This window comes from Anomaloglossus baeobatrachus, chromosome 4 (genome assembly GCF_048569485.1).
Source record: "Anomaloglossus baeobatrachus isolate aAnoBae1 chromosome 4, aAnoBae1.hap1, whole genome shotgun sequence".
NCBI classification, from domain to species: Eukaryota; Metazoa; Chordata; class Amphibia; order Anura; family Aromobatidae; genus Anomaloglossus; species Anomaloglossus baeobatrachus.
The window spans coordinates 239,852,110-239,879,386 of NC_134356.1; positions in this window are offsets into that span (position 1 = coordinate 239,852,110).

The following is a 27,277-nucleotide window of genomic DNA, read 5'->3' on the forward strand; positions in this document are numbered from 1 at the left end:
TGATTAACCCCTTATTACCCCGATTGCCACCGCACCAGGGCAATTCGGGATGAGCCGGGTAGAGTCCCGGGACTGTCGCATCTAATGGATGCGGCAATTCCTTCCAGCTGCTGGCTGATATTGTTAGGCTGGGGGGCGCCCCATAACATAGAGCTCCCCATCCTGAGAATAGCAGCCTTCAGCCATGTGGCTTTATCTTGGCTGATATCAAAATTGGGGGGGACCGCACGCCATTTTTTTAAAATTATTTATTTATTTATTTTACTGCACGATATAGACACAAACCACCGGCGGCTGTGATTGGTTGCAGTGAGACAGCTGTCACTCAGCATGGGGGCCTGTCTGACTGCAACCAATTATAGGCGCCGGTGGGCGGGGAAAGCAGTGAATACAAGATTGATTAATGGGCGGCCGGCATTTTCAAATCAGGAGAAGCCGCCAGCAGTGTAACAGCCGTGCAGCGCCGCGCAGGTGATCGGTGAGTGGGTGAGAGTGAGTGAATGAGTCAGTGAGTGGGAGTGTGAGTGTGAGAGAGAGAGGCTGGAGCCACACGGGGCACTACTGCGATGCTCACATGACACTCGGCTCGCACTGGCAGTACAGCAGGAGCTGAGTGTCATGCGAGTGTACCTGCGTCTGAGAGTGGTCTGACTGTGCGAGCGGACCTCAGCTGCGGGGGGTGGGCCGGCTCTCAGGAGGGGCGGGCTGGCACAGAGGAGGGGAAGGAGGGATTACTCTCCCTCTCTCCTCCGTAGCCGGCTATTGCCTTTCTCGCCCTGCACGCACGGTACACCGGTGTACCGCAAGTGCAGTGCGATTTTTCTCTCGCCCCATTCACTTGAATGGATACAAGAGAAAGAGTTGCATGCTGTGATTGTTTTCTCGGTCCGATTAGGACTGAGAAAATAATCGCTTGTGTGGTGACACACAGGCTAGAATTGGTGCGAGTGGAATGCAATGTTTTATCACACTCCACTCGCACCGATTTTCTTAGGCCAGAGAGAGAGATATTTTCTGACAAACAATGAATTTATCTCACTTCTGGGCATGCTCAGAAGGAAAAAACCGAATCCGGTACATGCTTCCGGTGTTTGATGCATGCCACCGGATTCGGCGTGCATAGACTTTCATTATGCACTATGCCACACGGCGCCATGCAGTTTTTTGCCACTGGTAAAAAACGTTCCTCTCTGCGTCCTGTGCAGCCGCCGGAGTGACAATTTTTGCCGCAACCGACAAAAAAATGGATCAAAAGCGAGTACATGCGGCACAATCCGGCGCTAATAAAAGTCTATGAGGAAAAATCGCACCCGGCAATGGATGCATTGTTTCTGCAAAGCGCCGTATTGTGCCGCACAGCAAAAACCTGATGTGTGAAAGCAGCCTTAACCAGTCCACAGAGTCACATTCTACTGCAGTAGCTCCCATTTACTCCTGTGCATTTACAAACTACTTTGGTCATGCAGCCCAGACTAGAAGATTGTACTTTGCATTAAATAAACCTTACAATACAATCCATTCAGCCATTTTGTAGTCAGAGGGCTAAAGCTATTAGTCACAGTGGTCAATGATCTAATCAAGTTACTAGAGAAATTACCATAATATTATTCTCACTTTAACCCCTTCACCCCCAGCGATTTTCTGTTTTTCGTTTTTTCCTCCCCTTCTTCCAAGAGCCATAACTTTATTTTTCCATCAATATAGCCATTTGAGGGCTTGATTCTTGTGGGACGAGTTGTACGTTTGACTGACACCATTCTTTTTATATATAGTGTACTGAAAAACAGGGAAAAAACTCCTAATGCGGTGAAATTGCAAAAAAAAACCTGCAATTGCAAAATTTGTTTTTTGAGTTTGTTATTTCCCATGTTCACTATGTGCTAAAACTTACCTGGTAATAGGATTCCCCAGATCAGTACAAGTTTGTAGATACTAGTGATGAGCGAGTACTAAAAAGCTCGGGTGCTCGAGGCTCGGGCCGAGCATCCCAAGATACTCGTGTACTCGGCCCGAGCACCGAGCCCAATGTTATCCTATGGGAGACCCGACTATTTTTGTGAAATGACCCCCGGCAGCATGTAGAAACCCTAAAAATGGCACAAAAGTCTCAGAAGAGTGCTCAAATGACATGGCAACAGCATGGGGAAGACCCCTTGAAGCATTTATCACTCAAAAGTCACAGTTGTGAACAATTTTGTCCGCGTTTTACGCCATTTTTACGGACTCACCAGAAAACCTTCAAAAATGACACCAAAATGAATTTTCATGGCGGAAATGTTAAGGGCACATACCCAATAGTGAGATAGAGCTAATGTATGTTACTTTTTGAGATTAATACATGAAAGATTTTACGTAAAACATTGTGTGGCACTCCGATGTCCCTGAGAAGAGACGTACATAAAGGCCTCTGAGTCTAATGTGCCCATTTTGAGGAAGTGAGTCTTTGTAGTATTTTCCTTTGCCAGGGCAGTCCAAAATTGTGAGGTTCACCAATGCCCCTGCATACAGACGTGCATGAGGGCCTGTAAACCTGAAGTGCCCATTGTAAGGAAGTGGGTCTATTGTAGTATAGCCCTCTGGCAGGGCAGCCAAAAATTGGTAGGCTCCACGTTGTCCCTGGATAGAGACGTGCATGAGGGCTTGTAACCCTGAAGTGCCTATTGTAAGGAAGTGGGTCTATTGTAGTATAGCCCTTTGGCAGGGCAGCCAAAAATTGGGAGGCTCCACGTTGTCCCTGGATAGAGACGTGCATGAGGGCCTCAAAACATTAAGTGTTCATTGTCAGGAAGTGGGTGTATTATAGTATAGCCCTTAGGCAGGGCAGCCAAAAATTGGGAGGCTCCACGTTGTCCCTGGATAGAGACATGCATGAGGGCCTCAAAACATTAAGTGTCCATTGTCAGGAAGTGGTGTATTATAGTATAGCCCTTAGGCAGGGCAGCCAAAAATTGGGAGGCTCCACGTTGTCCCTGGATAGAGACGTGCATGAGGGCCTGTAAACCTGAAGTGCCTATTGTAAGGAAGTGGGTCTATTGTAGTATAGCCCTTAGGCAGGGCAGCCAAAAATTGGGAGGCTCCACGTTGTCCCTGGATAGAGACGTGCATGAGGGCCTGTAAACCTGAAGTGCCTATTGTAAGGAAGTGGGTCTATTGTAGTATAGCCCTTTGGCAGGGCAGACAAAAATTGGGAGGCTCCACGTTGTCCCTGGATAGAGACGTGCATGAGGGCCTGTAAACCTGAAGTGCCTATTGTAAGGAAGTGGGTGTATTATAGTATAGCCCTTTGGCAGGGCAGCCAAAAATTGGGAGGCTCCACGTTGTCCCTGGATAGAGACCTGTTAGGTTCTTAGTGCCTCCGTGCTTGCATTTAAAAACCGCACGTGTGTGCCTGTTGGTGGCAGCTTTCCGCTGCACTTGTGTGCGTTTTGCAAAAACTTGGATATAACGCACAAGTCTAGTGAATACACATCAGCACAGCATTGCAAAATGCGCAAGGGCGTTGTCAACGAACAAAGAAGTGGACGTGATGGGGGTGCAGGCAGAGACCGAGGTCGTGTGCAAGCTCTAATTTCGCCACAACAAAGGGCCACATCTACTCGCTCGCACGTCCTGTCCCAAATTCTTGGGGACCGCAGCAGTACACCGCTCTTGAACCAAGACCAGTGTCAACAGGTTGTTAGTTGGATAGCGGATAATGCTTCCAGTCAGATTGGCACCACCACAAACACTCTGTCTTCCACACGGTCAAGTGTCAGTAGCCGTAATACTGCACCGCACATTTCAGAACCTGATCCTCCTTCCTACCACCAGGCCGAGTACACGTCCACGGACATTACTGATCCCACACTTGGACACTCGGAAGAGCTGTTCGTTCACGTTTCCATTCACACATTCTGGCCTCTCGCCAGCTCCTGTTGAAGTGGGCCATGACGAGATTGTATGTACAGATGCCCAAATATTTGAGCAGCCACGTTCTCACGAAGTTGGCAACGTGTCTCAACGAGGGGTGGACGATGATGAGACACAATTGTCAGGAAGTCAGGAGGAGCAGGGTGTGGAAGAGGAAGACGACGTGGTGGATGATCCAGTAACTGACCCAACCTGGCAGGAGGATATGCAGAGCGAGGACAGCAGTGCACAGGGGGAGAGAGGCGTAGCATCCCAACAGGCAGTAAGAAGCAGGGTGGTGGCCCCAGGCAGACGTCAGGCAACTGTTCCCCGGAACAACACGACACAAGGTGCCTGTACAAATGTTAGGTCTTCCCGAGTCTGGCAGTTTTTTAAGTTGGCTCCAGATGATTCTAAAAAGGCCATTTGCAACACCTGCCATGCCAGCATCAGCAGGGGTACCAGAACTAGCAGCCTGACCACCACCAGCATGATCAGGCACATGTCAGCCAAGCATCCGACTTTGTGGGATGTACAACAGAGTCGAGGAGCAGTGCTTGCTGATGTCACTGCTACGTCTTCGCTTGTTGTGCATGCGAGCCAATCCCCTGTCCATGCTGCCCGCGAACAAGCCTCCTCCGGCCCTGCACCTGCAGTTGCCCACGCAGAAATAACACCATCATCAAGCACGTCCTTGTCCCAGCGCAGCGTTCAGTTATCCATTCAGCAAACCTTTGAACGCAGGCGCAAATACACTGCCAACGCCCCACATGCCACACTTCTAAATGCTAACATTTCGCGACTGCTTGCGCTGGAAATGTTGCCTTTTAGGCTGGTTGAGACAGAAGCATTCCACGACCTGATGGTGGCAGCTGTCCCACGTTACTCGGTCCCCAGCCGCCACTATTTTTCCCGGTGTGCCGTCCCCGCATTGCATAACCACGTGTCACAAAATATCACACGTGCCCTGAACAACGCTGTTTCAGCCAAAGTCCACCTAACCACAGACACGTGGACAAGTGCATGTGGGCAAGGCCGCTACATCTCGTTGACGTCACACTGGGTTAATATTGTGGAAGCTGGGACCCAGTCTGAGCGAGGGACGGAACACGTCCTTCACACGCCAAGTTTTGCAGGCCCTACCTCAGTCAGGGTTTCACCCACACTCTACAGCTCCGGAATGTCATGCTCCTCAGCCGCCTCCTCCTCCTGCGCATCCTCATCCACTTTACCCTCCACACCAGTCCCAAGCTGGAAGTGTCGCGGGCGGAGGAGGGGACGCTGCGCTCTCCCACTGCTCGGGTCCGGTTGCCGCTGCTCTACGGCTGCTGCTGCTCGGTGGCTCGAGCGATGGCCGGATCCCGGGGACTCTAGCGGCGCTCATCGCCCGTGAGTGAAAAGGGGTCATTTGGGTTTTGGGGATATTGTCCGTGACGCCACCCACGGTTGTGGTGATTGTGTGGACACCACCGCTGCTCTGGACGGGGATCCCGGGAGCCTGTGACAGGGAGCAGCTTTGTTGTTATTTCTCCCCTCCGTGGGTAGGGGGGTTGGTTGTCCCGGGGCCCGGTGATGGGGTAGAGATGGATGACAGGCGGGTTGCGGGGCCTGATGAGGTGCAGGGTCGCAGGGGCAGCGCTGTGCCGCACGGCACGGAGGTACTCACTCAACCCAATGATGATGACACAGTTCACGGTAAAACAAGTGGCTGGATGGACGGGTCCCTCGGACGGCTGCGGTTGTTCCTCCCTGCAGGTTAGTGATGACTGTCTCTCCCTGCACCTAAGTTCAGTGTTGGTAGTGATGGTTTCCCACTGGTAACCCGCTCCCCGACCTGGATATGGGCCGGAGGAGCCCCTTTTGCCCACAGGCGCTGGCCCTGGGAGACGGTTGCCCTTGGCGGTGGCGGTGTCTCCCCTTCACGGTTGGACGGTTGCCTTCTATCGGGACTTGGCCATTTGGAAACCCTGAGGTCCCCTTCACTAACGGATTTGGCAAATTCACGGCGACACCAAGGCCCCTGCCAATGGTGCTGGCTTCTCTTTGTATACCGGTCCGGTACGGCCGGGTCACCACCCGTCCACGGTCCTTACGGCAGACTCCAATCGGCCTCCACTGCAGACGGTCACCACATCCTGCCAACCTTGCTGTCCTGTCCGGGCCACACACCCGGACCAACTTCAGGCTCTTTGCTGTCACTTTTCTCCTCTCTACTACTTTCCTCCTTCCACTTCCTTAGCTTAACTCTCACTGCCTGTGTTTTCCCTCTTCCTTGGTGGGTGGAGACCAACCGCATGGCTCCACCCCCTGGTGTGGACAACAGCACCTGGGGAAGGCAACAAGTATTTTGTGTTTTGACTATGATATGCCTGCAGGGAGTGTGGGGTGTGTAAGTGTTGTGCTCTGTGGCCCCTGGCTTGTCCAGGGCGACACAGAAGCACTGCAGCACTGCCTCGGCGAAGCGGCAACAGGCTGTGCTGAAGCTAATCTGCATAGGTGACAAACCCCACAATGCAGAAGAGGTGTGGACAGCTCTGAAACAGCAGGCAGATCACTGGCTCACACCTCTGAACCTAAAGCCAGGAAAGGTTGTGTGTGACAATGGCTGGAACCTGGTGGCGGCTTTGAGGCGAGGCCAGCTGACACATGTTCCATGCGTGGCCCATGTGCTCAACCTCGTGGTTCAGCGGTTTCTAAAGTCATACCCAGAGCTGTCTGATCTGCTGGTAAACGTTTGCCGCCTGTCTGCACATTTTCGAAAGTCACCTACTGCTTCAGCCGGCCTTGCCGGCTTTCAGCGCCATTTGCATCTTCCGGCTCACAGACTGGTGTGTGATGTCCCCACGCGTTGGAATTCAACTCTGCACATGTTGGTCAGGATATGTGAGCAGAAGAGGGCAGTTGTTGAGTACCTGCATCACCTAAGCCATCGGGAAATGGGTCAAACTCCACACATAACACCTGAGGAGTGGAGATGGATGCCCGACCTATGTACCATCCGCCAAAACTTTGAGGACTCCACCAAGATGGTGAGCGGCGATGACGACATTATTAGCATCACCATACCGCTTCTCTGCCTTCTAAAATGGTCTCTGCTCAAAAAACAACCATGATGCATTGCAGGCGGAGCGCGATGAGTTTGAGCAAGAAACAGTAGTGGGTGTGGGTGATAACACACAGCCCAGCCTCGTCTCATCACAACGTGCAGTGGAGGACTATGACGAGGAGGAGGATGAAGACATGGAGCAACTCTCTGGCCAAATTGAGGATATGACATGCAGTCATATCCTCGGTTCAGCGTGGCTGGCCAGAGGACAGGGTAGATGATGAGGAGGAGGAGGAGGAGGAGGACAGCATGTTCAGTCATCGTGTTGGTCAGGATACTGAAGTGATGGCTGTTAAGAGTCTGGCACACATGGCTGACTTTATGGTAAGCTGCCTGTCTCGTGACCCTCGCGTTAAGAACATCTTGGCCGACAATCATTACTGGTTGGTAACACTGTTAGACCCACGCTAAAAGGAGAACTTTATGTCTCTTATTCCCGAGGCGGAGAGGTCAGGCAAAATGCAGCAGTTCCAGAAGGCCATAGTCACGGAAGTAGGCAAAGCATTCCCCTCACAAAACGCTAGCGGCATAGGTCAGGAATCAGTGGACAACCAAGGCGTACAGCCGAGAGGGGCACAAGTCCAATCCGCCAGAGGTAGGGGAACAGTCTTTAAGATGTGGGACAGTTTTCTCAGCCCCTCACATACCCCAGCCCCTGAGGTGCGGGGTAGTGCCACAAGAAATCCTAAGTTTGCCCAGATGCTCAAGGAGTACCTTGCAGATCAAACAACTGTACTCCGACATTCCTCTGTGCCTTACAATTAATGGGTATCCAAGCTGGACACGTGGCATGAATTGGCTCTCTACGCCTTGGAAGTCCTGGCCTGCCCTGCCGCTAGCGTTTTGTCAGAGCGTGTTTTTAGTGCCGCAGGTGGAATCATTACAGATAAACGCACCCGCCTGTCAACTGTAAATGCTGACAGGCTGACTCTGATCAAGATGAACAAGGGTTGGATTGGGCCAGACTTCACCACACCACCAGCAAATGACAGCGGAATTTAAAGTTTGTAACGGGAATTTGCCATGTACCTCCACTTACCCATGGTAACACACTTCTGGACTTTGGCTAATCGCTGGACTGCTCCTCCTTCTCCTCATGCGCCATCATGATGACCGTTACAATAGTTAGGCCGTTGTTTCAGGTATACCCCCAGTGGTAAATTTTTTCGCCCATTCTTTCAGAATGGGCATTACAACGACAGGAGACCCGCTCCTTTGCAATGGGAACAATGTTTTGAGGCCCTCATGCACATCTCTATCCAGGGACAATATGGAGCCTGACGCTGCCACCGACAGGCACACACGTGCGGTTTTTAAATGCAAGCACGGACGCAATAAGAACCTAACAGGTTTTTAGGAGCGACAATTACTGAGAAGTCTGACACTATCAGACACTGCTGACTGACGTGTATTATTCACTAGACTTGTGCGTTATATAATAGTTTGTGCAAAACGTGCACCTGTACGCTGCCACCGACAGGCACACACGTGCGGTTTTTAAATGCAAGCACGGACGCAATAAGAACCTAACAGGTTTTTAGGAGCGACAATTACTGAGAAGTCTGACACTATCAGACACTGCTGACTGACGTGTATTATTCACTAGACTTGTGCGTTATATAATAGTTTGTGCAAAACGTGCACCTGTACGCTGCCACCGACAGGCACACACGTGCGGTTTTTAAATGCAAGCACGGACGCAATAAGAACCTAACAGGTTTTTAGGAGCGACAATTACTGAGAAGTCTGACACTATCAGACACTGCTGACTGACGTGTATTATTCACTAGACTTGTGCGTTATATAATAGTTTGTGCAAAACGTGCACCTGTATGCTGCCACCGACAGGCACACACGTACGGTTTTTAAATGCAAGCACGGACGCAATAAGAACCTAACAGGTTTTTAGGAGCGACAATTACTGAGAAGTCTGACACTATCTGGACTGTTTTAGACTGTGTACACCAGCCCCAGATATGATGAAGGCTGGTATACGGTCACCACTAGGAATGGCTATATACGCTGCCTGCCTGCCTGCCTGTATACTGCTACAATAGTCCTGACAAGGACTCTTCTGGTCACTAGCCTGTATTCCGACCTGGCTATACCCTGCCTGTATATAGCAACAATAGTCCTGAGAAGGACTCTGCTACTGTACTCCGACCTGGCTATTCCCTGCCTGCCTGTATACAACTTATTGTATGTCCTGAGAAGGACTTCTGGTCACACTGTTTGCAGCCCTGCTCCTGAACTAACTATAAAGGGCCGCAAACCTTTCCCTGAAGCAGCAACCCTCTCCCTGCACTGACTGTCTGGATGGCTGTGAGCAGAGCACAGCGCGCCCGCCGGTATAAAGGCTCGGTCACGCTGTGCGGGCCGGCCAATCACTGCAATTCCACAACTAACAGGGCTGTGGCATTGCAGTGGTCTGCCAGCCAATCCCTGCATGAGGGCTGGCTCTTAAAAGAGCGCCAACATGCAGGGATGAAGACCACGAGTACAGCACGAGTATCGCGAGATTACTCGGTCCCCGCCGAGTAGCCCGAGTACAGTGATACTCGTGTGAGTACCGAGTAGTAACAAGCATACTCGCTCATCACTAGTAGATACCAAACAAGTATAGTTTTACTTTTATCTAAGGGGTGAAACAAATGTAGAAGTTTGTCCAAGAAAAGAATTGTGCTTTTGTCCATGTTCCAAGACGCCTAGCATTCTTATTTTTCGGGATCTGAGGCTCAGTGATGGCTTATTTTTTGCATCTTCAGCTGACATTTTTAATGATGCCATTTTGTATAGATGCGATATTTTGATTGCCTGTTATTGGAGTGCTGTATCCAAGTATATTAATAAGAGCCACCCCACACAAATTTATCCAGGAAATTAGCTACAACTGTGGCATTCCTTGTGTCAAGCCACTCATGACCGATAGACAACGCCAGAAGCGTCTTTCCTGGGCCAAAGAGAAAAAGTACTGGACTGTTCCTCAGTGGTCCAAGGTGTTGTTTTCAGTTGAAAGTAAATTTTGCATTTCATTTAGAAATCAATATCCCAGAGTCTGGAGGAAGAGGGCAGAGGCCACAATAGAAGCTGCTTGAGGTCTAGTGTGAAGTTTCCACAATCAGTGATGATTTGGGGAGCCATGTCATCTGCTGGTGTAGGTCCACAGTGTTTTATCAACATCAAAGTCAGCGCAGGAAATTTTCGAGCACTTCATGCTTCCCTCTGCCAACAAGCTATTTGGAGATGGAAATTTATTTTCCAGCAGGACTTGGCGCCTGTCCACACTGCCATAAGTACCAATACCTGGATTAATAACCAGAGTATCACTGTGCTTGATTGGCCAGCAAACTCACCTGACCTAAACCCCATAGAAAATCTATGGTGTATTGTCAAGAGGAAGATTTGAGACAGACCCAACAATGCAGACGATCTGAAGGCTGCTATCAAAGAAACCTGGGCTTCCATAACACCTCAGCAGTGCCACAGGGTGATCGCATCCATGCCATGCCGCATTGATGCAGTAATTCATGCAAAAGGAGCCCGACCAAGTATTGAGGCATTTACTGTACAAACTTTTCAATAGGCCAACATTTCTGAGTTTAAAATCATTTTTTCAGTTGGTCTTATATAATATTGTAATTTTCTGAGATAATGACTTTTGGGTTTTCATTGTCTGTAAGCCATAATCATCAACATTAACAGACATAAACACTTGAAATAGGTCACTCTGTTTGTAATGCCTCTATATAATATGTGTGTTTCACTTTTTGTATTGATTTACTGAAATAAATTAACTTTTTTAGGATATTCTTATTTATTGAGATGCACTAGTACGTCCTAGGATGTGAAGGGGTAAAAAAGTCACTGTATAGTTAAAATCGGGGAGAACATTATTATTGGCTCCACTGCACAGTATATAGGTGGAAAAGGAAGAAACATTTATTTTGAATGAATGCATATCGGAAAGTACAGTAGCTTTTACAAATATGGTTAAGGAAAAAAAAAGAGAGTAAAGCCTGCTTTCCACCATACGATCCAGCATACGATATCGTATGCAATCGTAACCGCCCCCATCGTATGTGCGGCACGTTCAATTTGTTGATCATGTCGCACAAACGAGTAACCCCCCGTCACACATACTTACCCGTCCATACGACCTCGATGTGGGCGGCTAACATCCACTTCCTGGAGTGGGAGGGACGTTCGGCATCACAGTGACGTCACACGGCAGCCGGCCAATAGAAGCGGAGGGGCGGAGATGAGCGGGACGTAAACACCACGCCCACCTCCTTCCATCCGCATAGCCGGCTGGGAGCCGCAGGGCGCAGGTAAGCTGCTGTTCATCGTTCCCGGGGTGTCACACACTGCGATGTGTGCTACCCCGGGTACGATGAACAATCTGACGTTCAATTTTTAGGAAATGAACGACGTGCATGCGATGAACGTTTTACCATTCAATCGCACGTAGCTGTTACATGCTACAATGTAACTTACGATGCCGGATGTGCGACACTTACGACGTGACCCCGCCGACACATCGTAAGATATATTGTAGCGTGTAAAGGATAAGAGACAAGAGAGATAGAGAGCAAGATAGAGAGACAATGATGGAAAGATAATCCTCATAAAGCCATATGGTTTTTATCTGTACCGTAAATGTACTGCGGTTCAAATTTAAATCCATCTTCATTTCTTGCTGCTGCCAAATTTGGCAAATGTTCTGAAATGCCTTGTATCTTGTTTAACAGATTTTTCCAACTCTCTCTACTCAATTTAATAACTAAAAATAAAATGGAAATTCTTATTCTCATGTCACATAAATAAAGCAAAATGTCAGTTATAAACACAGTGTTTTAGTGGGTATTTAAAGCAAAGAATTATTTATCTTTTTACTTTTACTAAGACTTTTTCAGGCTGCATTCACAGAGGCGTAACAATCACGGTTGAATAGATTCCAACCACAACCAGGCCTGTACTGCAGGCCTCACCTATTTCAGCTGGATTTGTGTCTGCGGACACACATTCAGCTGAAGTGTATTGTGGCACAAAGACCTGTTGGATCCCTGCACTGTAATACACGCCACCAGCCAATTAAAAGCCAGCAACTGATGTCAGTGTTGCCATGGCGTCATATGGCAATGACGTCATGTGTCTCCATAGAAGGCACACTTATGTCAGCTTCAGAGGGGAACGCAACACATCATGGGAGTGGGGTATGTTTTGTTAGGAGTTAAAGAACAGTGACAGACGGGGGAAATATATACAAGGAATTAACCCAGGATGGGGGAAAAATGAACCAGAATGGGAACACATATACTAGGATGGGAGAATTATATACCAGGATGAGCCTAGGATGAAGGACATATATACCAGGATGGGGCCATATATACCAGGATTGGAGGCATATATACCAGGATAAGAGACATATATATGGGGGATATACTATGTATACCAGGATGGGGGATATATATATATATATATATATATATATATATATATATATATATATATCAAGATGGGGCCCAGCATCGGGGGCAAATATATTGGAAGGGGGAAAAAATTAAGAAACTATACACCTAGAAGGTGCCTAGGATGGCGGACATTAGTACAGGATGGGAGACATTGCTACATATTGGGAAGAAGGGAACACATGATTTAAAAAGCAAGGCCCATACATCTGACTAACATGCAGGGGAGGGCGGGCTGGTCAAAATCTTGCACGAGTGCCCATCCAACTCTATGCCACTGGTTACTGCTGAAAATGAAATGAATTGTCCAGGGCTATGAAAAGGGTGTGCCATTGTCTAGTAACAGTATGGCCCCATTTGCATGCTGCAGTTTTTGATGCATTTTTGGTGCAGTTTGTGATGACCTTTTAGTCACCAGAAACTGAATGCTATCCCTTCCCCTATGAGATTTCAGATTTGCTGTACACACTTTTTTTTGGGCTGCAGTTTTGTTGTGACAACAAAACTGCAGCATGTCAATTCTTTTTGTGTTTTTCCCTGTGTTTTTCACCCATTAGTGTTAAAAAACACATAGAATAATGCATGGTCAGAAATGCAATAAAAACGCATGCGTTTTTTTAATGTGTTTATTTTAGTCACAAGATGCGATCTTTTGACTACAGGGTACATTTTTGTGGTTAAGACAAAACTGCAGTATGTGGACATACCCTTACATGTACATCCATGGGCTGTATGTGGAGAACACCTTTTTTTAAAATCTTGGAAAACATCTTTATCATGAAGCACCTAGTAATAAGAGAAAGAGGTTTTCATTTAATATAAAAGCAAAGCTAAGTGTCCATATGGAATGCCTACAGAACCACGTCATGGAGTAGTTTCCAGCGCTAACATATTCTGTAGCACTTTAAAACTAAGGGGGCATGTATAGACTAAAACAAAACAAAGTGGCACATAGTTCAACAGTTACAGGAGGAGTGAAGACCCTGCTCGCAAGCTTACAATCTATGGGGAAATAGGGGGATACAATAGAACGTGGTTGTGGTGGTCTGGTCCGGTCATCATTATGATAAATAATGGATTTCATGTAAAGTTGAATGATTCGGTCATCATACAGTAACCGTTTAAATGCACTTATATGCTATTGGTTGTATGGAGGATGTGAGGGCAGAAATGGGATAGAGAAGTTTATGAACAGCATTTAGAAGGCGAGAACAGGAGAGGGTTAGGTGAGTTGAGATGATAAGCTTGTGTCGCGGGCGGAGGGGACGCGCTCGCCACGCTCGGGTCCGGGGCTTCTGCTGCTGCTGCTCGGTGGCTCGAGTGGTGGGCCAGACCCGGGGACTCGAGCGGCGCTCCTCGCCCGGGAGTGAAAAGGGGTGGTATGTTTAAGGAGATTGTCCGTGACGCCACCCACGGGACGTGGTGATGATGGCACCACCGCTGCTGGTAACGGGATGCCCGGGAGAGATGGTAGGGTGCAGCTGGGATGTTGTCCCCTCCGTGGGTAGGGGGGTTGGTGATCCCGGGGCCCGGTGGTGTAACGGGGAGGCTGGATGGCTGGGGTGCAGGGACTGCGCGGCGCGGTGCCGGATGGCACTGGTATACTCAATCAGACAATCACTGACAGAGTCGCTGGTAAACCAAAACGGCCGGATGGATGGGTCCCGCAGCCAGCTGCAGTGTTGTTGTTGTGCTCTCCCCGGACGGCTGATGGTGGCTGTTTTTCCCTGCACCTTTTAGAATGTTCTGACTCCTGTGGTTGCCCACCGGTAGTCCGCTCCCCGGCGTATAGGTGCCGTAGGAGCCCGTTTTGCCCGCAGACGCTGGCCCTTGGATCTCTAGCCTGTGGCGGTGGCTGTATATCCTCACGGTGTGAGCGGTTGCCTTCAATCAGGACTTAGTTGTTAGGGAACCCCGGGGGTTCCTGTCACATTCGGATTTGACTATTGATGGCGGCTCCAAGCCTGGTCGGGGTCCGATGGCCCTGTCTGTGTGCTTAGCTTTACTTCGTTCCCCGGTCCGGTACCGGCGGGCCGACGCCCGACCTCGGTCCTTACGGCTCTGCGGAGTTCCACCAACTCCTGCAAACGGCCACCACCATCTGCCAACCTTGCTGTCAGTACCTGGGCTCCTACCCAGACACCTCAAGTGTTCACTCCTCTCACTTTCACCTCCTGAACTCAACTGACACTTTTCCCGCCTCCAGGCCTGTGAACTCCTCGGTGGGTGGGGCCAACCGCCTGGCTCCGCCCCACCTGGTGTGGACATCAGGCCCTGGAGGGAGGCAACAAGGATTTTTGTCTGACTGTTGTAACTGCCTAGGGTGGGGGTGTGTATGTTGGTATGTTTGTGTTACCTGGCTAGTCCAGGGAGTCACACTTGTCTAGAGAGATGTGTTTTTAAAGCACACTTGAAAACATAAGGTCCGGATAGTAGTCACGTTGTTTGGGGTACTGAATTCCAGAAAACTGGTGCAACGCGAGAAAAGTCTTGGAGATGGAGGTGTGAGGTTTAGATTATGGAAGATATTATACTTGACTAGTGCTGCCTGTGCTTCCACTCTGTGCCAGTTTTGCACTGGCTGCTCAGACATCATAGAATCCAATTTAAATTGCTTGTTCATACCCATAAAACTCTCAACAGTACAGCACCCCCCTACATCTCCAACCTCCTCTCTGACTATGACCCTACCTATTCTCTATGTTACGCAAATGATTTTTGACTAATATCTAAACTAATCCGAACCTTCCACTCCTGGCTCCAAGACTTCTCCCGAGCAGCACAAATCCTCTGGAATGCTGTACCCCAAAAAACTAGGACAAACCACAATTTGCATAGCTGCCTAAACACACATCTTTTTAGGGTGGCCTAGAACCTTCCCTAATTAAGTCAATTCATATAGAATAACTACTTCTCAGAACATAATTTTATGTCAGACTCCACTGCACCCAAAAGCATCACAAAGATTGGCTGTTGACTGGCTCATGCAGTCTTATCTATCCCCCATTTCTTCAAGATGGCTGGACCGTCATTGTAAATAAGCAGCTGTACCTTGTCACCCCCACCCCACCCCATTGTAGATTCTAAGCTCTTATGAGCAGGGTTGTCATTATTTTTGCTTTAATTATTGTATTTTCTTTAACTATTACTTATGAATGTTTGTTTGTATATGAACCTCTGAACTGAATTGTAAAGCACTGCAGAATATGTTGGCGCTATAGAAATAAAGATTATTATTATTATTACTAAGATAATTTGCGGAACGGAGGGGGTGAGTAGGATGATAGACAAAGATGAAGGATGAGATAGAAGGTCTTGCACAACTGTGGAAAGCTTTGTGGGTGAGAGATATAAGTTTGTATTGCATTTTGTAGCTGATGAGCAGCCAGTGTAATGACTGGCACAAGGTGGTAGCGTCGGTGAAACGGCGGGACAGAAATACGACCCTGGCTTCCACATTAAAAACTGCTCGGAGAGGAAAAAGTTTGGTTAGAGGGAGACTGATCAGTAAAGAGTTACAGACGAGAATGAATAAGAGCGACAGTAAGGGTTTTTGCAGTTTCAAGTGTGAGAAATGGTCGGATTCTGGAGATGTTTTTAAGATGTAGGTGACATATGCAAGTGACTGATAGTATATGGGGAATTAAGGAAAGTTCTGTGTCAAATATGACCCCAAGACAGCGAGCACTCCGCTTAGGAGTAATGATTGAATTGTCGAAGGTAATTGAGATGTCAGGTAAAGGTTGTTTAGTAGAGAAAGAAAACACAAGAAATTTTGTTTTGGGAAGATTCAGTTTCAAACAGAAAAAAGATATACTTTGAGAGACAGCAGACAGACAATCCCTGTTATTTTGTATTAAGGTGGGGGTGATGTTAGGTGACCATGGGTATAATTGTGTGTCATCAACATAGAGATGATACTGGACACTGAATCTACTGATGATGGTTTGTCCGATAGGGGCGGTGTAAAGACAGAAGAGGATATAACCCAAGCCTGAGCCTTAAGGAACCAGAAGGTGAGGCGAAGAGAAGAGTAGAGCGGGCTTTACATGCTACGATATATCTAACGTCGTAAGTGACGCACATCTGGCATCGTTATTGATATCGTAGTGTGTGACAGCTATGAACGAGCAGAAATACTCACCTTCTCGTTCATTGTTGACACGTCGCTCATTTTCTAAAAATGGAATGTCCTGTTATTCATTGTTCCCGAGGCAGCACACATCACTCCGTGTGACACCCCGGGAACGATGAACACCGCTTACCTGCGTCCCGCCGGCAATCCTGAAGGAAGCAGGTGGGCGGGATGTTTTCGTCCCGCTCATCTCCACCCCTCCACTTCTATTGGCCGGCCGCTGTGTGACGTCACTGTGACGCCGAATGTCCCTCCCCCTTCAGGAAGTGGATGTTCACCGCCCACAGCGAGGTTGTTTGGAAGGTAAGTACGTGTGACGGGGGGTTACAGCATTGTGCAACATGGGCAAATGCGATCGCACGACATATTGAAACGTGAAAAGCAGGCTTAAGAGCTGAGTAAACAGTGATTGAGTGGTCAGAGAGTTAGGAGGAGAACCAGGAGACAGCGGTGTCCTTGAGGCTGATAGAGCAGTGCATGGTGAGAAGGACCTGGTGATCCACAGTGTCAAAAGTGGAGAAAAGATCTAAGAGAAAAAAACTTGGGAGTAGTGGCCATTGGATTTTTATGTTAATAGGTCATTAGAAACTTTAGTAAGAGCCGCTTCAGTAGAGTGTAGAGAGCAGAAACCATATTGTAAGGGATATTTTTGTGAATGAAGGCCAATACATATTGATAGTTTTTTTGATATAATGTATTTTGACATGTCTTTCTTAATTTAACTAAAGGGGTTGTCTGGTAAAATAAGTTATCACTAGTAATGAACGAGCACTAATATGCTCGCGTGCTCGGTACTCAAATCGAGCTGGTCAGACACTCAGATGGGCTCAACTCGGGTACCAAACATAATGGAAGTAAATGAAAAGCTTGAGCATTTTTCTTGAAGACCCTAACAGGAGGGCTGGAGAGGCAGGAAAATTGCTGAAATAGATGGAAACAGCATTCAAATGGAATGGGAACTGCATAGGGACCATGCCTGGATGTATCTCTGACTCCCAGTTAGCTGCTGGGAAAATTGTCAGAGTATTGCTCCCTTTTTACGGACTGACAATAAAACATACAAAACCGTAGATAAAATTGATTTTACAGGAAAAATTATTTCCTGTATACTTATATTCAAGACAAAATTAAAAAGAGAAAAACAAATTGTCTCCTCCATAATTAATAGCCAGGCCATTTTATTGTTGCCTGTGAATACAGTAGATGACATAGTAGAGGGAGGATAAAACTATATAAATCAGTAGTCAGCTCAGCAGTAGATGTAATTTTAACATTTTTCTACCTAATCTGTGCATGTGGTGTGTGACATTGTCAGACACATCCTATTTAATTTATGAAGGAAGGACTTTGTAACTCACAAAGCCTATGCGGGCAATGAAAGAAACTGCCAAAAATTAGAAAAAAGAGGGGCTCCGTTACATCCTATATTAGACGTTAAAAGGAGGGCTTCATATATATTCTGTTAAAATTGTTAGTGTAGTGAGACTCCGAGATTCATATCTGCCATCAGTGTGTACGTGTCTCCAGTATGTGTGCCGTCCATCTGATATCCCAGTGACATGTACCGGACAGGGGCGTAACTACCACGGTCGCAGAGGTCTCCATTGCAACTGGACCCGCAGAGTTAGGGGCCCACGCTACAGATAAACAGCCGGCTCCTGTAAGTGAGAGAGGTGCTGCGCTGTTCCTGCACTTTCAGTAGAAGATGCCGGGCAGCGCTGAGCTCTGCCCCCTCCAGCCTCTGCCTGTGATTACTGTACAGTATGCTGCTGGCCATTGCAAAATATATATCAGGTGAGGGTCAGCAGTGCAGTCTGACTGGCACATAAAGTTTGGGAGGCAGCACTTAGTGTGCCTCGTTATCCTTGAGGCCCAAAGGTCCATACAGCCACCCTGGCCTCCGGTGTTACTAAGAAGTCCCGAAGTATCGTCCTAGCTTAGGGTCCAGAACTCAGTTTGCGACCAATCCCTTCACCTTGAGCTATTGTCTGTGAAATATGACTATAGGGGTGTCTGACACACTTCCCCTAAGTCGTCGGGATTCTTTCTTCCTTCTCCTCAGAGTTGACAGGCCCCCTAGGGTCCTCCCCCCTAGTCGGCCTCTTCCCTCCTCCTGACTGACTGATTGACTCTCCTAACTTCCAATTTTCAATCTCAAAATCCGCCCACTCACCTCAGACACTTCAGCCACTAAGCTCCTCCCTCAAGCTGGTATTAGACCAGTGCACAGGACTTAAGTGCCATAACCAGACTACTGGTCAACAAGCATTAATGGGACCTGCCCCGGCCCTGATCTAAAGTGTGAGCTAACAATTATCAGCAGGTTTTTGGTATGTTAACCAATAGATGGCCTCTTTCTTACCTAGGATGGGGCACCACACCTCTCACTGAGGTGCATTACCTCTGTGGCGATGGCAGCCTCAGAGGCACCACACTTTCATACAACGATCCCAGGGCCTGAAAAAAAGAATCCACATTATTAAGAACAGGATCTCCAGGAACCAACTAAAAGGCACAGTCCTGAGGGTCACCGCGCAACAAGGAGATAATCTTGACTCGCTGCACGAAACTCCCTGAGGACTTAGTTAATGCAAAAAATAATTTACAATTATTTTAAAAATTCAAAAATTTAGCTCTATCCCCCAAGAATAGTTTAGGAATAGGGATTTTAGGTTCTAATACAGGACTCAGTAAGATAAGCAGATATTCCCTGAACCTCAGCAGCAAGATGACTAACACGATCAGCTAACTGATCAATATCCATGATAACAGAAGATCTCCTACGTGACCCAGAGAAAAAGAGGAAAAATAAAGAGAATTAAAAAAAAATTCCCTTCATTTGAGTACCTATTCTTTGTGTGGCCTGTGATACTGTTATGGTTAGGAGACCGCAAAAGATCTTGCAAAAATCCCATAAAAAAAGGTTAATGAAAATACACAAGAGAAGTTTGAAACTTAGCTGGCTGCAATCCACTGACTACCCAAGCACAACTCGAAGTAGTGGTGGAGCATTCCTAACAAACCTAGACACCTTGTCACCGCCGGAGAACTAACTAACCTCAAAGATGGAATGAGGAATCCTGACTTGCCTCAGAGCAGCCCCAAAGGAAAGTCAAAGCCCCCAACATATAATGACGGAGATGTAAGCAAAAACAACACACAGATGGTAGATATAAAAATAAGCAATATGAGGCCCTGCTAGCTAGAAAAACAAGTATAGGATAGCTTAATGGTTGCAGCCAGTTAAAACCCTGAATAAAGGGTGCTTTACACGCTGCAAAATTGCTAGCTAGCAATTGCTAGCGATGTCGCGAGCGACAGCACACGCCCTGTCGTTCGTGCGACATGTGGTGTACGGTAGCGCCACACGCACATAACTGTTCAGCGACGTCGCTGTTGCTGCCGAACAATCCCTCCTTCAAGGGGGAGGTGCATTTGGCGTCACAGCGGCGTCACAAAAAGGCCGCCCAATAGAAGAGGAGGGGGGGTGATGAGCAGCCGGAACATGCCGCCCACCTCATTCCTTCCTCCTTTCCGATGGACGCAGGTAGGATGATGTTCGTCGTTCCTGCGGTGTCACACACAGCGATATATGGTGCTGCAAGAACGACGAACAACCTGCGGACTTAAACACCAATGACATTATGATTTCGAGCGAAGTGTCAACGATCAACGATTTTTGCCATTTTTGCGATCGTTGATCATCGCTCCTAGCTGTCACATGCTGTGATGTCGCTAATGACGCTGGATGTGCGTCACAAACACCATGACCTCCATGATATATCGTTAGCGATGTCGCAGCGTGTAAAGCACCCTTAATACCAACACCTGAAAATCAAAAAATTCCCTTTAAGTTCACACGATCTTTCCTCCCACTATATCAGGAACTCTTGTGCAAATACATTTAAATAGAAAATGCAAATATAATAGAAAAGATCATAACTACAAATACACAGATAAAAAATTCCTGATCAAACAAGGAGTGAAAACTCCCTTTCTTGCTGGGAATAAATCATCCTCCAAAAATAGTGCAGGAAGAGCACTTATTCACTTGCAAGAAACAAAACGGAATATTCTCAAACACTGATTTCGAAAAAGACATAGATCAAGCAGAAACGCCCTTCAGTGCAAATTCAGCCTTTAACCAAGCCCAGACTAAGAGAACAAAATTGTTACGGTTGCTGCGAGCACTGGAGACTATGTCCAGATTTCTTGCTACTGCACATGTGCGAGCGCTGGAGACTAAGTCCAGATTTCTTGCTACTACACATGTGCGAGCGCTGGAGACTAAGTCCAGATTTCTTGCTACTGCACATGTGCGAGCGCCGGAGACTAAGTCCTATTTTGGAGCCATTGCACATGTGCGGGTGACATCATCGCTGACACGAGGTCACATGTCTCTGACACCTTCTATGCCGATTGGTCGCTGGTCATGTGCTTGTGACGCCTTGCTCGGTGATAGGCCCGCATGACGTCACTCCTGTCGTTCTGGCAGCGGATTGGCTCTGGTGTCCTCCATCTTGGATGAGGCACAGAGTCTATATAAGACCCTGACACACGCCGCATGGCGCTCAGTCCTCTTGGTTCATGCATAAGAGTAGACGCTCTGTGCGCGTTCCTCTAGGCATTCCTCTGTCTATGCTAGGTGAGCGCTACCGGCAGGGTAGCGTTCTTATACCTTACAGCTTCGGCTGCTGTCCGTATCCTTACCTCTTAGGGGAGCGGACATAGGCAGGTGCCTGAGGCACATGGTCTGGCTAGGCCTTGTGATTCGACTCGTAGGTGGACGTTGCCGCTAGGGTAACGTTCCTTATACTGCGTCTGGCAGTTGTTCGTATCCTCGCACACTAGGGGAGCGAACAGAGGTAGGAGCTTTGTGCGGCTTACGCTGCTGTTCGTCTCTTTTGCACCACTAGAAGAGCGGACCTAGGCAGGTGCCATATCTAGTGGTTCGTGTCCTCGCACACTAGTGGAGCGAACGCAGGTAGGAGCTTTGTGCGGCTTATGCTGCTGTTCGTCTCTTTTGCACCACTAGAAGAGCGGACCTAGGTAGGTGCCATTTCGCACACATTGCCTTTGTCTCTGTGATTATTAACAGAGATCATTCCACACACCCTCCAAGTAAGGGAGGAATTGCTTTACTTACTTATTATATCCTTCTGTGAGTTAACAGAGGTATTGCACTCTGCCATAGTCTGCAGCAAAGTCTTTGCATGGTGGACTCTGACTGTCTGATACTCCTTTAGGTTATTATCAGACAGCCCCCCGTAACAAAAATACTCATCAGGCAAAGCTGCAGACCCAGGATGACATGGGAACATAACTGATGCAAAGGAGCGAAAATCCGCTGTAGAAATCATTCCTGGAGAATCCAAAAAGGCGCAAAAAAAGGCAAGGCAAAAGCCTAAAGGCTGGAGAACAAAATTCAGGACATCTTCACATGAAAGAGAAACAATTATTATAAACAATTAACAAAGTCTTTGCATGGTGGACCCTGACTGTCTGATACTCCTTTAGGTTATTATCAGACAGCCCCCCGTAACAAAAATACTCATCAGGCAAAGCTGCAGACTCAGGATGACATGGGAACTGATGCAAAGGAACAAAAATCCGCTGTGGAAATCATTCCTGGAGAATCCAAAAAGGTGCAAAAAAAGGCAAAACAAAAACATAAAGGGAAAGGCAAAAGCCTAAAGGCTGGAGGACAAAATTCAGGACATCTTCAGATGAAGGAGAAACAATTATCACCAGCAAAGGTAAGACAGAGACTGCCTTCCTATATCCTTCCAGGCTGGACTCAATAGGCTTCCTGAAACAGCAATCATCTCCAACACCTGTCTGAGTGACAGATGCAGAATCATACTCACTACCAGCACTAGCCACCAGAGGGAGTCCAGAAACACCTCCGGGAACAGCACCATCTCTGATGATATTCACAACAGTAAACTGTTCACGGTGCTGCTTTGGACACTTTGAAATCTGGGGTGGAAAGGGGGAAATGAGGAGGATGAGGCTGATAAGGTGATTAGGGTTGCCATCCATGGGGGAAGTATTTGCAGCAGTTTGTTGAAGGCAGCACATTCAGGTCCTGTATCTAAATACAGCTAAATTACTGTGCACTGCTAAGCTACATACACAGAAGACTGCTCTGGGGTGCTATTTTTGCTGTGCAGGAATTTCTTTATTTACATGTGTAGAATACATGCATTGGGCTAGCGGGGAGGGAGCGGACTGCCCGACACGTTAGACACCGGCCGTTTCGCACTTTCTCTCAGTGCTTCAGCTGGTTTGAGGGCGTGTGATATCATATCTGATTTAAACCCACTAAACATGTGGTTGATGCCATTTAATTGAAATATATTAAAAACAATATATTGCAAAATCTTAATGGAACAGCAACAGTTAACAGCAAGATTTATAAACAGAATGTATTTTTTTATCCTAGAAAAACACTCAAATCATTTTTATCGTTTAGTCCTACTGGACCTGTGGCATTATATCTCATGATATATTGTGCTTCTTTCCTGAGCAATAATTTATGTGTGTTACCACCTCTTTCCGCAGGTTCCACTAATTCTAAACCAGCAAAGGATAAAACATTACAGTCAGCATTATGTTTTTCTTTAACGTGATTAATCATTCTTGTTGCCCCTATACCACTGGCAATCGAATTTCTATGCTCCATAAATCTTACAACGAGCGGCATGATGGTCTTTCCTATATAAAAATGTCCACATGGACAAAAAATTACATAAACAACCATTTTGGTCTCACAGGTAATGAAATGTCACGTAACATGTCTATTTCCCTCAATTCTGAGTATTTTTTCAGTTATATGAAAATTACAAAAGGACCAATTGCCGCATTTATGATTACCTGTAGGACCGCAACGGTGTAGCCATGTCCTAGGTGGTGTATACCGGTTTTTTTTTACCAAAATGTCGCCTATATTTTGACAGTGTCTATATGTGACAAGAGGTTTATTTAAAGCCATTTCCCTAAGTTCGTTTTCATTTTCGATTATATGCCAGTTTTATTTATAACAGATTTTATCATCTGATCCATGGGGCCATATTTAAAGTTAAAAACAAAACGCCTCAATTTTTTATTATTCCCATTAGAATTTTTCTAATGTGAGCTATCCTCGGATATTACTTTATCCTCAGCTTGTTTTTGATTAATTAATCTCAAGGGGTAGCCTCTTTCAATAAATCGATGTCTTAAATCCGACGTTTGTATTTTTAACCTCCCAGGGTCATTGGTTATTCTGTTCAGTCTTAAAAACTGGCCAAAGGGTACTGATTTCAATACATGTCTGGGGTGGGCACTTTCATAATGTAACAACATGTTAACAGTAGTATGTTTTCTATAGAGCTCTCGTTTGATCCTTCCATCTTGAGCTGTCAATTTGACATCTAAAAATTCAATGCTTTCTATTTGAAAGGAATGTGTAAATAACATGTTGTAATTATTTTCAGTATTCAGATATGATACAAAGGATTCAAACTCCTGTTTACCCCCATCCCATATGATCAGTACGTCATCCACAAACTGCAAATACTTTTTTATATGCTTTATGAAAGAGTTCTTTAAACTATAAACCAAATCATCCTCGACTTGTGCCAAGAAGAGGTTCGCCAGAGCGCATGCCACCGAAGTCCCCATTGCCACTCCGCTATGTTGTAAGTACCAGGAGTGTCCAAATTTAAAGGAATTACGAGTTAAGACAAAGGATAAAGCTTCCTCGATGAAGTTGATCAAATGACCATCCTCACCTATCTTTCTTAGTGTATCTGTTACGGTATCTATCCCTAGCTTTTGCGGTATTCTGGTGAATAAACTTTCCACAGCCAATGATGCCCAGCAGAAGTATCCTGCCATTCAAAGTCTTCCAGCTGTTTCACCAGATCTCCCATGTCCTGTACATATGAAGGGACCAATTTTGATAAGGAATGTAATAACCAAACAAGATATTCTGACAAACGTTCTGTTAGAGAACCTATCCCTGAAACAATGGTCCGTCCCAGTGGCCTGGACTCTGATTTATGTATCTTCGGTAACCAATACCAGTGAGGTTTTATTGGAAATATTGGTAAAAGTTTCTCTGCCCTATTCCTGGATATCAAACCCAGAGTAATTTGTCTATTTAAGAGGCTCCGTAATTTCTCTTTCAATTTTGTTTGATTGCTTTCTAATTTTAGATATACATCAATATTATTCAATTGCCACATAGATTCCTCTAGGTAATATTCAGTACTCATCAAAACCGTCGCCCCACCTTTATCAGCCTTTCTTATCGTTAAGTTTTTAATGATTTAATTTTATTTTAAGTTTTCTTTTCTAACTTAGATAGATTATTCTTCGAGTCAGAGTATTTTAATGCTCGAATATCACGCAAAACTAACTCCTGGAATAAATTAATATTATTCCCTGGAGATGTAGGGGGAAAGAAAGAGGACTTACTCCACCTGAAAAACCCACTTCTGTTTTAACTGCATCTATACCAGCTGACTAATTTGTTGCATCTATATCATCATTAGTTAGGCTTAATAAATGCAGGGCGTCCTGTTATATCTTACTAAATTCTGATCCTTCGTGAGAAAAACCTAAAGGACTATTAAAGCATTGTCTTTCTTTTGTGCGGTTATACACCGTTCCTTTATCTGCATTTGAAAAACATTTTTTAAATGTAATTTACGGGAAGCCTTACATAGATCTATTTCAAAATCAACCATAGCAAAAGGTTTAGGAATGCAGTAATTTAACCCTTTTTCAAGAACTGTAATCATGTCTTCATCCAGTACATGATTAGTGAGATTATAGATTTTCTGTTTCGGGCAAGGTATCAGTCCCTCCACGATACATTCTTCCTATTCCCTGAAAGATGTTTGCTTCCTCCTGCCGCGGTCTCTTCTTGTCCTTCTTCTAAAGGGTTAATGACCTGATTCTTAGATGTACGATCATCACTAAATTTCCTTTTTTGCGGTGGAGGTTCCTCCTGCCCATTCGAATCAGAGTCTGTTGTCCATGCGGCTTTTTTACTATTGGTGTTTTTTTCAGGGGGGTTTTGGAACTTTTTTCTCGGTTTTCCTTTTTTGAAAAATGGATGATTTCCATTAGTTTTGTTCCATTTGAACACAGTGTTGGTTTCATAGTCTGCCTTATCATGCAAAAATTTTTCTTTTTTACGTTCTTTTACTGCAGATTGAAAAGGGATCAACCTTTTATCTAGGTTTTTCAGAAACCGACCCCATTGCTCTTTTGACAGTCTCGCCTCCAATTCACGTCTGAGTCTGATTAATTCAGCTGTTATTTTTTCATGTTCTTGCTCATTTTTTTGTAATACAATTTCCAGAAATGTAAGTGAACACTCTGAACTTGATCCCAAAGCTGTTTAAACTGAACATCATCCTGGTAAAACGAAATGGTTTTCATTACTCGTAAACCTCTAGGAACACGCTTGCAATCTTTATAGGAGCGTAATGATTGTGCTGACCAAAAAAGTGATATCTCTTTTTCAGTGAGATTTGATATTTTAAGTTCCAGTGATTTCACACTAAGGACCTCTGTGTCTGTTTTAATGTTGCAGTCCAAAAATAACGTGTTGGCGTCCTTCCTCCCCTCTAGGATACCGGGCCCATTATTATCGGTTTCTTCGGTTTTCATATACTCCAATTCAGCCATGGTTACTATAATACTGTCCAACGGACTACAGAGAGTATATATATTATATATAAAAGTGTCTACAGGGCATGCTCACCAGTAGCAACCAGATAAGTAAACTTCACAAAAAAGAGGAGAATCTGGGGCACTGCTCCGAACACTACTGTACTTCTCCTGCCATGCAATCAATGTCCATTATATCCATAGTAAACAGGCAAATTTCCATGCTGCTTCGGGGCCTTGGGGTACTTGGAACCGGACCAGATTAGTCCGGGGATGTCAACGGTGGCGGGGTCCAGCTCCGTGATCCTGGTAGTGTCTTAATAATAAAGGGTGATTATGATGATTATATTACAGTGGAATAAAGTTCGTGACGCCACCTGTGGTTTTGCGGCTATGTGAGCCGCCGCTGTGCTGTGGGTTTCCCGGGGCTGGTGATGAGGGAACAGCTGAGGTGTTTTTACTCCCCACAGGTGGAGTGAGGCCCCTAGATAACTGTTGATTATATGAAAAGTCTATGATGGCAAGCTGTGACGCAGGAGGGATGGAGACGACACCAGGTCTTTGCAACAAGTCTTTTACTAACTGTACTGATTCAAGCTTGACAGCCTTTTTAGTCCATCCACAGAGTGCTGGGATCCTCAGTTATGGGCAACCACCAATCCCAAATAAGTCCAAGGCCAGTACCGGTTCTCCTCTTGCTTGCCTTTCCTGGCCGTCTCTCTGCGTTGACTTTCACCCTCCTGTCCTGTGCCTCCACACACAGTGCCCTGAGCCAGGGGACGCGTGTTACGAGGGGGACCCGGGGAAGCGTGCCAAGATGGGAAATGGACTGCTTCCGCCGGTCAAGGTCCACTGTGCGGTGTAAGGGACCGCCGCTATGGTGGGTGAAGAGTGAGCGGGTTGCTGCTAGCGATCGTCTGGAATGTCACAGACGATCTATGTACACCGATCTGCCCTAACCCGTGAGGGTTGTATGGCACAGATCTCACGGCTCGGTGTACCTGTTGCACGGGG